This window comes from Adiantum capillus-veneris, chromosome 14 (genome assembly GCF_014529385.1).
Source record: "Adiantum capillus-veneris isolate H3 chromosome 14, ASM1452938v2, whole genome shotgun sequence".
NCBI classification, from domain to species: domain Eukaryota; kingdom Viridiplantae; phylum Streptophyta; class Polypodiopsida; order Polypodiales; family Pteridaceae; genus Adiantum; species Adiantum capillus-veneris.
The window spans coordinates 85,032,087-85,044,252 of NC_140944.1; positions in this window are offsets into that span (position 1 = coordinate 85,032,087).

Below are 12,166 nucleotides of genomic sequence, written 5' to 3' on the forward strand. Positions count from 1 at the left end.
GAATAAATTGAAGACTAAATTGGAGAATAATCATATGATGGCATAATCGACTTCAACACTTGGGTGAAGGTAGTCGCAACACATTAGGAAAAATATGAAGCCCAAAAGGGCTCTTTAGCTTAAGGGGTGATTAAGCATGGACCAATAGGAAGAGGGTGGTGGCCACAGCTATAGCTTCAAAAAAGTAGGGTAGGAAGGGGCATGGGGGCCTATTTGTTCCCCTCATTATAGCTTTGTCCCCCTAAAAAGAGAGAGAAAAGGGGGGGGGGGGGGGGGGGTGTTCCCTCCATTTTCATGGGCGCCCATAAAGTAACCCTAAAATTTCAAAAAAATCAAAATTCTCTAAATCTCACTTTGTTGGGTCTTATTTGCCTTGTGGCCAAGGGCCATCTGCACCGCCAGGGCCAAAACAGATGAGATGTGTGTATTTCAACTGGCAAATAAGACCCAGCAAAGTGATCACCAATAATTTTTTTGCTACTAGTGCCTTCCCAACCTTTTGTACCTGTGGAAGACTAAGAGACAACCAAAATGCCTTTGATTGACATCTGGAAGGCACTAGATATGCTTATTTTGACCCAAACACTGTTAAAAATCCCTGTCCACAAGACATCAATTTTGAGTAAAATAGATATTATGTGTGCATTTCAACAAATGGAACTTGAAGCCTTTTGTGAAGGTTTTATAGAACTATCCAATAAAAAACTCATCCACAACTCCCCCCCGCCCCGTCTCCCCCTTCGTGTTCAATGGCATGGTGTGTAAGAACCACCCGACAATGTACAATAGACTTATAAAAAAATATTGAACATAAACTAAATACAAAGGAGCTTAAATGACATAAGAAGCAACACATTCCAAAATGAGTAAGCATCATTGCATTTTGAGATTTTAATCATTACATATCCATTGCAAACATGTGTTGTTGTACATAGTACTAGCTGCAAGTTCGCTCGTATCTGACGCGATAGTGCCAAATATTTTTGCATTATAGTTACATGCTTGGCATGGATGGCACACAAGTTTGTATCCTCAAATAAACCCACTAAGTATGACTCTATGGCTTCTTGAGTCCTTTGAGGCCGATGGGCTGCATGCGTCACTCAGTGTTGTAGCTTTGCACAATCTCCCCGCATGTCCGCGCAAAAGGAGCCCTTCGGATAAGAAGTTCCCCACACTTTTAATAATGTCAAATATCATCAAAGGCTCTGCTAAAACGGCGCATTCTGCGAGGTTTCCTATGTAGTGCCGCTTGCCTGTTTTGCTGTAAAACTTTGTTTTGTGGTAGCACTTGGAGAATGAGGCTCCATCCTCTAGGACAAAATTTTTGTTGCTAAACTCATATTCTTGAGGTCTTAACAATAAAAATATGACACGCATCCTCTCTAGCCTTCATTGCTTCACAATTTGGCATGCGTCAAGCTTGAAAACAAACACCAACTTAGTTCCAAACACTGCAAGAGAAGAAAGGCAAAAAGTGAAGGTCATACAACGACCATGAAAGCGAAACGTCACATGATTCTTTCCTCAACATTAGAAGGTAGTGCATAAAAGACAACCATTGCTTGTTGAAGCCTCTTCAAATGGACAAAATATTATTTGACATAGAGTAAGGAAACCCCTTGTCAATATTATCAGCACGATTCCTTGCATTGGTAGTTTTTTTATCACTTTGTGGATATTGTACAAAGATAGATGATGGCATTGTCTCCTTGATGTGCAAATAGCGACCCAGACATGAGAAAACATCTTCATTGGAGACCCCTCTAGCAAGTTTCACCTTGCGTGCAGTGGGAATACATTCTCAGTAACTCCTCGTTCCCTCAAAGCGTTCTTGAAGAGGCCATGTAGTGCAGTGTAACCCTTTGTACTAATTCCAACTTCATCACATTCCTTCTGCAAATCAATATCACTCACGAGATTAGAAAACTTACACACCACCTCCTTGGTTACACTAAAATAGATATGTTTTCCTTTTGGTGCATGCAAGAGTGCTATGACATCTGACTTTTTAAGGAAACTAGTAAGAAAATAAATGGGATCCTCGTGTATTTGGCTACCACATTTCTCTTAGATGAAATTTCTATAATAAGAATTAAAAACAAAACAATCACCACAAAAGTGACTTCTTACATGTAGGAAATGTGATAGGGTATTCAAAAATGCACCTTGTAGCTATAACTCTTCTCATCCAAGAACCACCTTTGGGAGCAAGGGTCTCTATGGATGAGAAGATCCTCTTATGCTCCCTTGCACCTAAAGGCGTCTCTTTCAAACTCAATATGGTACCCTTGTTATGAACGATAACTTGGTGTTGATGCATCCAATATTGCACACTAGGAGCTCTGATAGTGGACAACCGTTTGCAATAGCCAAGCAGACTTGGCTCCCCTCTACCAACATATTGCAAGAAGGTAGGGAGACTATTGAATGTTGGATACACATTAACCAAAGGGTCATTGGGGTAGAGGCAACCATCCACCCAAAGGTCCTCATCTGTGTGACCTACACTACGGCATTGTTGTGTTGTATGTAAGTCATAACGCTTGGAGGGTGCAAGCTCTTTTGACAACCAGATATGTACACTTTTTTTTTTTTAAACCGTGATCGTGTTGTGGATGGGAGATTTGTATTGTCATTTGTATCGATATCATGGAGAGAGGGGTTGTATAGAATAGAATGAAGGAGGTAGAGAGGGGCTAAAGCAGAGATGATGGGTTGTATATTATGGGCTACAAAGACCATTGTGTGCGACGAGCTCTAATAGACGACAATCTCTTGAAGTATCCAAGAAGACTGTGCTCCCCTCTATCTACATACTGTAAGAATGAAGCAAGGCTATTGAATGTTGGATACACATTGATGGCTGGATCATTAGGGTAAAGGAAACCATGCACCCAAAGGTCCACGTTGGTGTGACCTGCACCACGGCGTTGTTGTACAGTTTGCAAGTAATGACGCTATGAGCTTGCAAAGTCCTTTGGCAGCCAAACATGTAGAGAAACCATTTCCGAACTTGACGATCTTGCTATGGATGGGAGGTTTGTAAAGTCGCCTAGCTCTATGCCAAGGGGAATAAAGCTGGCCTCAAGCAAGAGTGGAGAGTTGCAGCAGAGCCACGGAGGAGTGAGCTATGGAGTGAAGAGCTATGGGATGGAGAGTTGCAAGAGAGCTATAGAGTGGAGAGGAGAGCTATGGAGTGGAAAGCTTTGGGATGGAGAGCTGCAGGAGAAATATGGAGTGGAGAGCTATGGGATGGAGAGCTATAGAGTGGAGATGAGAGCTATGGAGTGGAAAGCTTTGGGATGGAGAGCTGCAGGAAAGATATGGAGTGGAGAGCTATGGGATGGAGAGCTGCAGGGGATCTATGGATGCAGAAGAGGGCTATGGAGTGGAGAGTTGCAGGAGAGCTACGGAGTGGAGAGGAGAGCTATGGAGTGGAGAAGAGGGCTATGGAACGGAGAGCTACAGGAGAGCCATGGAGTGGAGAAGAGGGCTATGAAGTGAAGATCTATGGGAGGGAGAGCTACAGCAAAGCTATGGAGTGGACCTGCAAACAACAAGGAGAGGGAAGGAGGAAGAGTGTGTGCTGAAAAGTAGGAGAGAGAAGAGAGAGGGAGAGGAGTAAGAGAGGGAAGGAGAAAGAGTGTGTGCTGAAAAGTATGAGAGAGAAGAGAGAGGGAGAGGAGTGAGAGAAAGGGGAGTGATTCTAGAGGGAAATAAAAAAAGGTGAAAAGTTTGATATTTAGCAGGTCTAGCAGTGAGATTTTTGAGAGAGAAAAATGATTTTTGGGTATACATATAGGTTGGGGAGAAGTTTTGAGTAAAATTGAATTTTTTTGAAAAAAAAATCTTTTTTGGGGTGATGCTATGGACGCCGTTGATGATGTGGAAAAAAAAGGGGGGAGAGTAGTTATTGTCATAAGGACCACCACTCTTTTGGGTAGAGAGAGAATGTACCTATCCTCCCTTCCTAGCCTCTATTTCAACCTACAAAAATCCTATGACAGCCTTAAAAAAAACCTATGAGAATACCCTCATTCAATGGCCTTGTCTCCTAAATCACACACATTTTTAATCTTAATCCCTTAAAAATAGGGATCCTTACAAGGCCCTTTTGGGGTTCTTATTTTTCCTAATGAGCATCGTTTGGAGTGGTGTACAGTGGCGGTCTCTTTAATAAGAAATGGAAGTGCTGACGGTATAGACGAGCTAGTTCTTCCACCTGCCTTTGGATGAGGTTGGAAAAAGTGACACCAACAATCTCTTTTGCAAATGTGCTTGCTGTCTTTCTATCTCGGGCCCGCATTGTCATACCTTCAGTAGGCAGCTTCAGTGCCTCGGACACAATCTCTTTTGTGATTACTACTTCTACCTTCTGCCCTTGTTGGTCGGTGATTTGGACTGACCCATCCTCTTTGATCGTGGACAATAGTTCATATGCTTTTTGGAAATCGACACCACATGGTTCCTGGTCGTAGAAGTCCCTTAAGCCTAACCTTCTTTTGTCTTCTTTGGTGTTTGGCTTGGCAGTTACATCATATATCTCTTTTGATAGCAATTGTAGTTCCACTTAGTGTCCTTCTTCTCTCTTGAACCTTCCAGTGAAAACCGTGGTGTTGTTTTCTTCCAGCTATTCTTTTGACAAGTATATTGCCTTGGTCATCTTTACTGAACTTGGGTCCAGTTGGTAGGGTGGCAGCTCTTGCAACTTCTCTTTCTGGGACACCCTTTTCTTGGCCTTCTCGGCATCTTGCATTGCTCCTGCAACGCAAGATGAAGCTCTGAAATGCCTTGAGTCTGAATTGCTGACAAATGATGTCCATTTTGTTTCAAATCAATTTTGGAGCATGCATAGATGCATAAAAACATGTAAAGATCAAAATCATATAGTTCAAGCAAAAATTTGCAACCAAAGTAAATAATGGCGATTATTTACAACTGGGGATTTTTTCCAATTTTTTGCAATTTTGACATCATAGGCTTGAAACATATGGTATTTAGGTGCTCTGAGTGAAGTGTGGGCTCATTTGAATACACTGGGTGGAAATGGTGTCAGATCTAGTCTTTCAATCTCTGAAACAGTAGATATACTGGGATTTTGAGTTTTTGAGATCCAAACTTGGTCATTGAACTTGGGACATCATGTTCTTTGGTCCCATAAGGTCAAAGTTGTAATTTTTGTCCATTTTGGCAAGAAAGTAAATAATCATAATTATTAACTTTTTCATCAAAATATACAATTTTTTGCTGCAACTTGGCTCTAGGCATGATGTAGACTCTGTATATGAGATATGGGGTGATTTGGATCAAAAAATGTGACAGATAACTCGAAATTTGGATTGGAAAGACTTCTTTGTGTTTTTTTTTGACATTTTCCAAGTTTTTTCTTGATCATTTTGGCTCATACTTGAAATGTGGCATGTAATAGATGTGTACAAGTGATAGGTGAAGTGAAGGTATCATTTTCAAGCCAAAAAAGCACAAAAGTAAATAATCGCGATTATTTACAACAGTTTTTTTTTTGCAAGACTTGACAATTTGATGACCTAGACATATTCAATACATCTAAAACAAGTCCTAAATTTAATTTTAGTAAAGTTTTGTCATGTCGGCATCACTTCGTGCTTTGTCGACTCTAAAATCACCGATTTTTGTGACTAGATGGCCTGTGGAGTTGGTTAGTCACTTTTGAAGCTATGGACTTGTCCTCTACATAGTCCTGATGCTACCCATCCAATTTTGGTCCATTTGGAGTCAGTTTGACTTCATATATCAAATTTGACGCTTTGTAGCCTTCGAGCTGTTTTTTGCTTTTCGAGAGCTTGCCTTGATTGTTTTCATGAAACCATCCATGTACATTGTGTATAGACATATTCTATTAGTTGTCTGTGGAGTCAGAATCCAATTCTGGCATCTGGCAAAAACCTAGATTTTCTACTTGGGACCCCCCTCGACCCTTGTCGAATGGTCATCTGGTGATATATAAGTGTTCTATTATATAGGGACATGCTACATTTCAAGTCTCATCCAATTTGGTTGAGCTGAGAGACCGCTATGGTCAATTTTGGGTTGTAGGACTTCGTGCACTGCTAGGTTTCTAGGGTTTTTTCCTGAGCCTAGACTTGCTATCCGGCCATATAGAATTGATTATTGATAAGCTTAGAAATCACCCCTCATGTCTCGTGTGAGACGGCGCTTTAAAAGGGCGATTGTGGACTTCGGAAATCGCACGTGCAGAAGGTAGAGAGCTCTCTCCTCCAAGAGTGACTAGTGGAAATGAGGTGATTTTGGGCTACCTTAGATATCTATACTCGGACTTCCCAAACTATTTTTCCCCAAATTTCCCTATTAGTCGTACTAGGCCGTGAAATCTATATTAAACTCAAAAATTTCTTCAATCGGATCCCGATAGCTCATTCTGCAAGAATTTGCGAAAGTAGGCCTTGGTAGCCTAATTTAAGATTCCCGCTTCCATCTGTCGATTTGATTGAAAATTTTTGTCCTTGTTCGCCTTGTCCTTCTGATCATTAGTGTATCTTCAGTTTCTCCATCTGAGCTCATTTGCTATTTATTATTAATTTTTGACATGTTTATTGAAAAAATCAAAGAAAATAATAAAATGCGCTAAAAAAGCAAAGTGAAAGATCATTAATTAGGAAAATCCATTGAACAACACTACTTTATTCTTTTCTTGGTGGATCTCTCCGTTTTAAGTCCCAATATGAAGAAAAAATGATGAAAATAACCAAAAACACCATTTTTTGATGATTTTCTGATAGTATATACACTATTTACACTCATCAAGGAGATGTTATCAATTAAATTTTCCCTTTGATGATTTTGTAAGGGCATTATTAGGTAATTTTGCAAAAAATCACACGTTAACATCAATCCTCCCTCTTCAAACATTGCCCTGATTACTTAGTTCCCTTCCACCCTTCCTAGATGGCGTACTCCGGGATGACTATGTGAATGGGTTAAACAATCATGTCTATGCATAGCCTTGGTTGGCTCTACCATGCTTTGAAGATCAATGCAATTTAAACCATTATGATGTGCAAGAGTTGGGTCTTGAGTAATTAACTCAAGGGTTTCTGATGTCGAGGTTATCTTTTGCTATCTCCCAAAGAGCAAATCTTGTAGCTTGTGTGCTCTTTTCTTTATTGTACCGTCAGGAGGCTTTGGCACGCTAATTTTTTGAGCTGTCGGTAACACTAATGATGGTTGTTGAGATTTTACTCGCCATTGGTATCTTGATTTGCTTTGGCCAGAATGTTTTGGTCGAGTCTTTTGAGACTTAACTCTCCATTGCTTCATCGGTTTTACAATTTTCAAAGCAGATAAGTGCTCCTTTTTCTTCCAAATACATTTTGTTTTAGGTTCTCTACTCGAAGATGCTCCTCTTTGTGTTTTGAACCTTGGAACCATCTTTGGTTTTGTAGATGATGTTTTGGGCACCCATATTTGAATTGGCTTGTCCTGAAGTTGTGCTTTTGGTACCCAAATTTTCCTGACTCCTTGCATGCTACTTGTAGAATTTGCTTGGGATGGAGAAGATTGATTGCTTCGTGGTTTGCTCTGTTGGTAACCTCCTTTTCATTCCTCCTTGCTTGGTGCAATTGGAACAATGAGTTGTCCGCCTTTAGGTGATAGCTTGAGTTGATTGGTATCCCAATCTAGTATTGCCTTGTATGTCCGCATCCATGAGATCCCAAGAATCATTGTTTCATTCATGTGTTCATCTGGTAAGCATACAAATTGATGAGGCATGAACATCCATGTACTATCACATTTAAGTTGACTACTCCCAGTGTCAGTGTTGGGTTCTTGTTGCATCCTTTAATAGTCGATATTCCTGTTGTCAAAGACTGACTTGTTGCTTTCTTGTACGTGGGCTGCGTTTACTCAAGCTACTGTATCAACCAATGCATTTGTGCTATGATTGTTCAGTTGTACTTTGATGCGAAGGTCCATTCCATCTGACCATTCATCATCCATTGATACTGCATCTTTCTGTAATTCCCATAGTCATTCATTTAGTTCCAGAGTGTTGATGGGAATAGGTATTTGTTGATTTTTGAGAGCAGCTTTCCCTTTGAGTAGTCAAAGCCAAGCTTCCTCTTGGGCTTCATCAATAACCTGTTGTCGTTTTAGTTTTGTTTGCTTTGTTGCATGCATCTTTTATAGCAATTCATTAATTAGTGGCAAATTATACTTCTTTAAAAGGCATCCACTAATCCAATTAGCCATTGGTTCGCCATCTAGGGTGGACAACTTAACTGCTCCACTTGGAGATACGACGTCAATGATAAACGGTCCATTTTCCTTTTTCTTAAACTTGGGAATGTTTTGCTTAAGGGAATAGATTAAAACTAAGTCCCCTTTTTTAAAGATTTTTGTGACCATATGGGAATCAAAGAACCTTTTTTTTTCACTTTTGTGCACAGATGTAAGCTATAGTAGCTAGCCTTTGCTCATCAAGCTTTTCTAAATCGTCAAGCCTCTCTGACAATTCATGTCCTGTCCACTCAAGATCTTTAGCTACCCTTAGTGTCGGCAATAGAAATTCTATCGGCAGTATGGCATCAAGACCATAAACAAGTTTAAAGGGTGTAGCATTTGAAGCTATTTTGAATGAGACTCTATAAGCCCATAGAGCAGCATGGAGATTCATTTTTCAATGTGTCCTTCTTGAACTAACCACTTTAGTCAATACCAAGCTAAGAATTTTATTGGTATGCTCAGCTTGTCCACTTGCTTGTGGGTGATAGGGAGCTGATTTGTTATGGATGACCATAAATTCATTAAGCAGATACTCAATTACCTCATTGAGGAAATGAGTTCCCTTATCACTGACAATTTCTATTGGCAATCCATATCTTGTGAACACATTTTCATACAAGAATGCAACTGTGCTTTTGGCATCATTCTTTTGAGTTGCTTTAGCCTCTACCCACTTGGTCAAATAGTCCGTAGCTACAATGATATATTGAGCTTGGGTTCTATAAGCAGGTGGCTGTATTGGCCCAACACCCAACAAAGTCTATACCCCATTTTGCAAAAGCTCTTGCCCCATCATTGGTATTAAGGGCATGCTATCTACACGGGTTGGCACTTTAGCTTGTTGACATGCATCACACCTTCGAACATATTTATTGGCATCTGCAAAAAGTGTTGGCCACCATATGCCTGCCATTAAGATCTCTCTTACAGTGGTTTCACTCGAAAAGTGACCTCCAGCTAATCCAGCATGTGCTTGTTTTATATGGGAATATATACGTCTTCATTTGCACAAAGACACAGATGTTGATCTTTTCCTCTTTGATATAGTTGGTTTCTAATAAGAGCATAGTCTATTGCTTCAGTTTCAATTGCTCTTTGGCGGCGTTTGCTCATATCCTCAAGAAATGTTCAATTTGATAAGTAAGTAACTAGATAGTTACTCCACTTAGGAACAAGTGATATTCGGAACATTGTCACATGAGGTATGGGTGCTTGTTCTGGCATTGACGACATTGTTTGACAAATGAATGAACATCCCTCCTCATAGTTGGCCAAAATACTCCAAGTCTCAAGATCCGTTGCATAGTTTGGTCTTCTGCAAAGTGAAGTCCCACTATGGTAATATGTGTTTGACTTAGGTATTGGGTTTTCTCTTCCGGATTAATACATTTCATCTCGATTTCTTTTGTACGCCTTCTAGCTAGTAAGTGATACATAGTTGATTGCTCAATTAATCCTATTGTAATAGGAAGTGGTATTTTGAATCCACTTGTGCTACGGTCATCAATGATACCATATTTTTCGACCATCGGGGTATCATTTCCATGCAGAACAGATATGCATCTGGTAGATCATCGTCTACTCCCTTTGGTGGTTCTCTTGATATAATCCTTGACAAATGATCTGCTCTTTGGTAAGTGGTGCCCTTTTTCACAACTACAATGAAATCAAATTCCAAAAGAATGATGAACCATCTCACTATTCTTCCTGTGTTGCATGGCTTGTTGACCAAGTACAATAAATCTTGGTGGTCCACAAAGAACACCCAATGGTAAAATTGAAAGCATCTACATGTATGTGTAATATCTTATTTCAATCTGGAGCGTTCAATATTGGAGCTAAAGTGAGAGCTTGCTTAAGCTTCATGAAGGATTCTTCAAACTCATCTGTCCATTCAAAGAGTGTAATCAAGTTGTACATGGGTTTTGCAAGTATAGCGTACATGTAAATGAATCATCTGTAATATCCACAATGTCCATGAAAGCTTGAACCCCTTTGACTGTTGTCGGTCTAGGAAAATCAGCAATCACATGAATTTTATTCCATATCAGTATAGCTATGCCATTTTTAGACACTATATGTCCAAGAACTTTTCCTTGTCTACCCATAAATGTGCACTTTTCAGGATTAAGCAAATCCTATAAAATCTACATTTTTCGAATACCTTTTTGCGGTGTTCAAAATGATTAGCCCGGATTGACGAATGCACACATAGATCATCTACATATACTTCCAAGAATTTCCAAAGACATTCTTTAAAAGCATAGCTCATCAATCTTTGAAAGGTGGCAGGAGCATTAGTTAACCCAAAAGGCATGACCCAATAGGCAAAAATACCCCATCCAGTTGCAAAGACAGTTTTATGCTGATCTTTGGGGTCAACCAAAAGTTGATTGTATCCCGAAAACCCATCTAAAAAGTTGTAAGCGTCTTTTCCTGCGACTCATTCTAAAACATGCTCAGTGATTGAAAGAGAAAAGTTGTCCCTGATGGTAGCTGCATTCACTTTCTTGAGATTGACACACACCCTTAATTTTCCATTTTTCTTGGGTACTACCACAATTGGAGACACCCAATCTGTGTGTTCAATTTCATAAATGAATTCGGCTTCCTTTAGCTTTTCTATCTCTTCTTTGATCTTTCTGACAAATGTTTCATTAAAAGTGTATGGCCTTTGTCTACTTGGTTTCGCATCACCTCTCATCGGTATGGTATGTTGACAGATTTCTAGATCAACACCCTTGAGATCCTTATAAGACCAAGCAAAGATATCTCGGTATTCTTTCAGTAAGTTTAACAAAAGCTCCTCTTCTTCTTCCATCAGGTCGTTTGCAATGTAGGCTTTTCCGTTTTCAGGTCCTTCGTAGGACTCACCCGTTTTCGTAGTTACCTGACAGGTTGTTTGACTATGATTTTTTGATCTTGGAGAGTATATTTCTTGTAATGGGATGGAACACTCATTACATCTTTACCTTCCTCCTCAGTGCTTTCCATTTCAGTTGTATATATCTCCTTTAGACCTTTTCTTAACTCTTGATACTTCTTCCTTCATTCATGGTTGAATCCTTGTCCTCATATTTAGGTTTTGCTTGACTTTCCTTTCTTGTTTTTCTCGATGTTTTTTATATTTTCTTTGTTTTGTTTAAAGGATATCTACCATTGATTTTTTCGTTGACACAATTATGTGCATCTATCTGCATCAAAAATTGTGTTCTACTAGAGACTGATGGCATAGGCGTAGATTTCATGTTCCTCGTGTCTCTTTCTGTTCTATACCATTTCTGTCTTCTCGATTTCTGGTTTGGAAATCCAAAAAACTTTTCCTCCCCTCCTTTCATGAGTAGTTTAGCTCTCACATGTTCTTTTCCTGACCCCGAATCATCTGAGGTAGCTGAATGTTCTTCTAACTCATCTGTTGCATCATAGTAGAGGTCTAAAAAGACTTGGTGAGCTTTCATTAAGTCCTTGGATTCTTGAATTTTGTTTTCAATGTGAAGGTTTGAGATCATTTGTGTGGGAATTATATCATAGCCGTCCTCATTGCAAAATTGAGTAGGCATAGACGTATTTACACATACATCCATTGTTGGTAAAATTTGAGTCCACGCAAATGGCTCAAACAAATGCTCTGAAAAGGGTTCACGTACATAGGCTTCATATGTGCAATCCCTTTCTAAGATACATCCTTCTCGTTTTAAGCTCCCGTTTTTTGAGACTCCACACATCCAAATAGGTACATTCTTCTCTAAGATACATTCTTGTCGTTTTAAGCTCTCGTTTTTTGAGGCTCCGCATATCCAAATAGATGTGTCTTTGTTCAACCAAGATGGAAGCTTAGTTTCAGCCAAAGAGACTGAGTCAAATTCTTGTATGGGTGTTT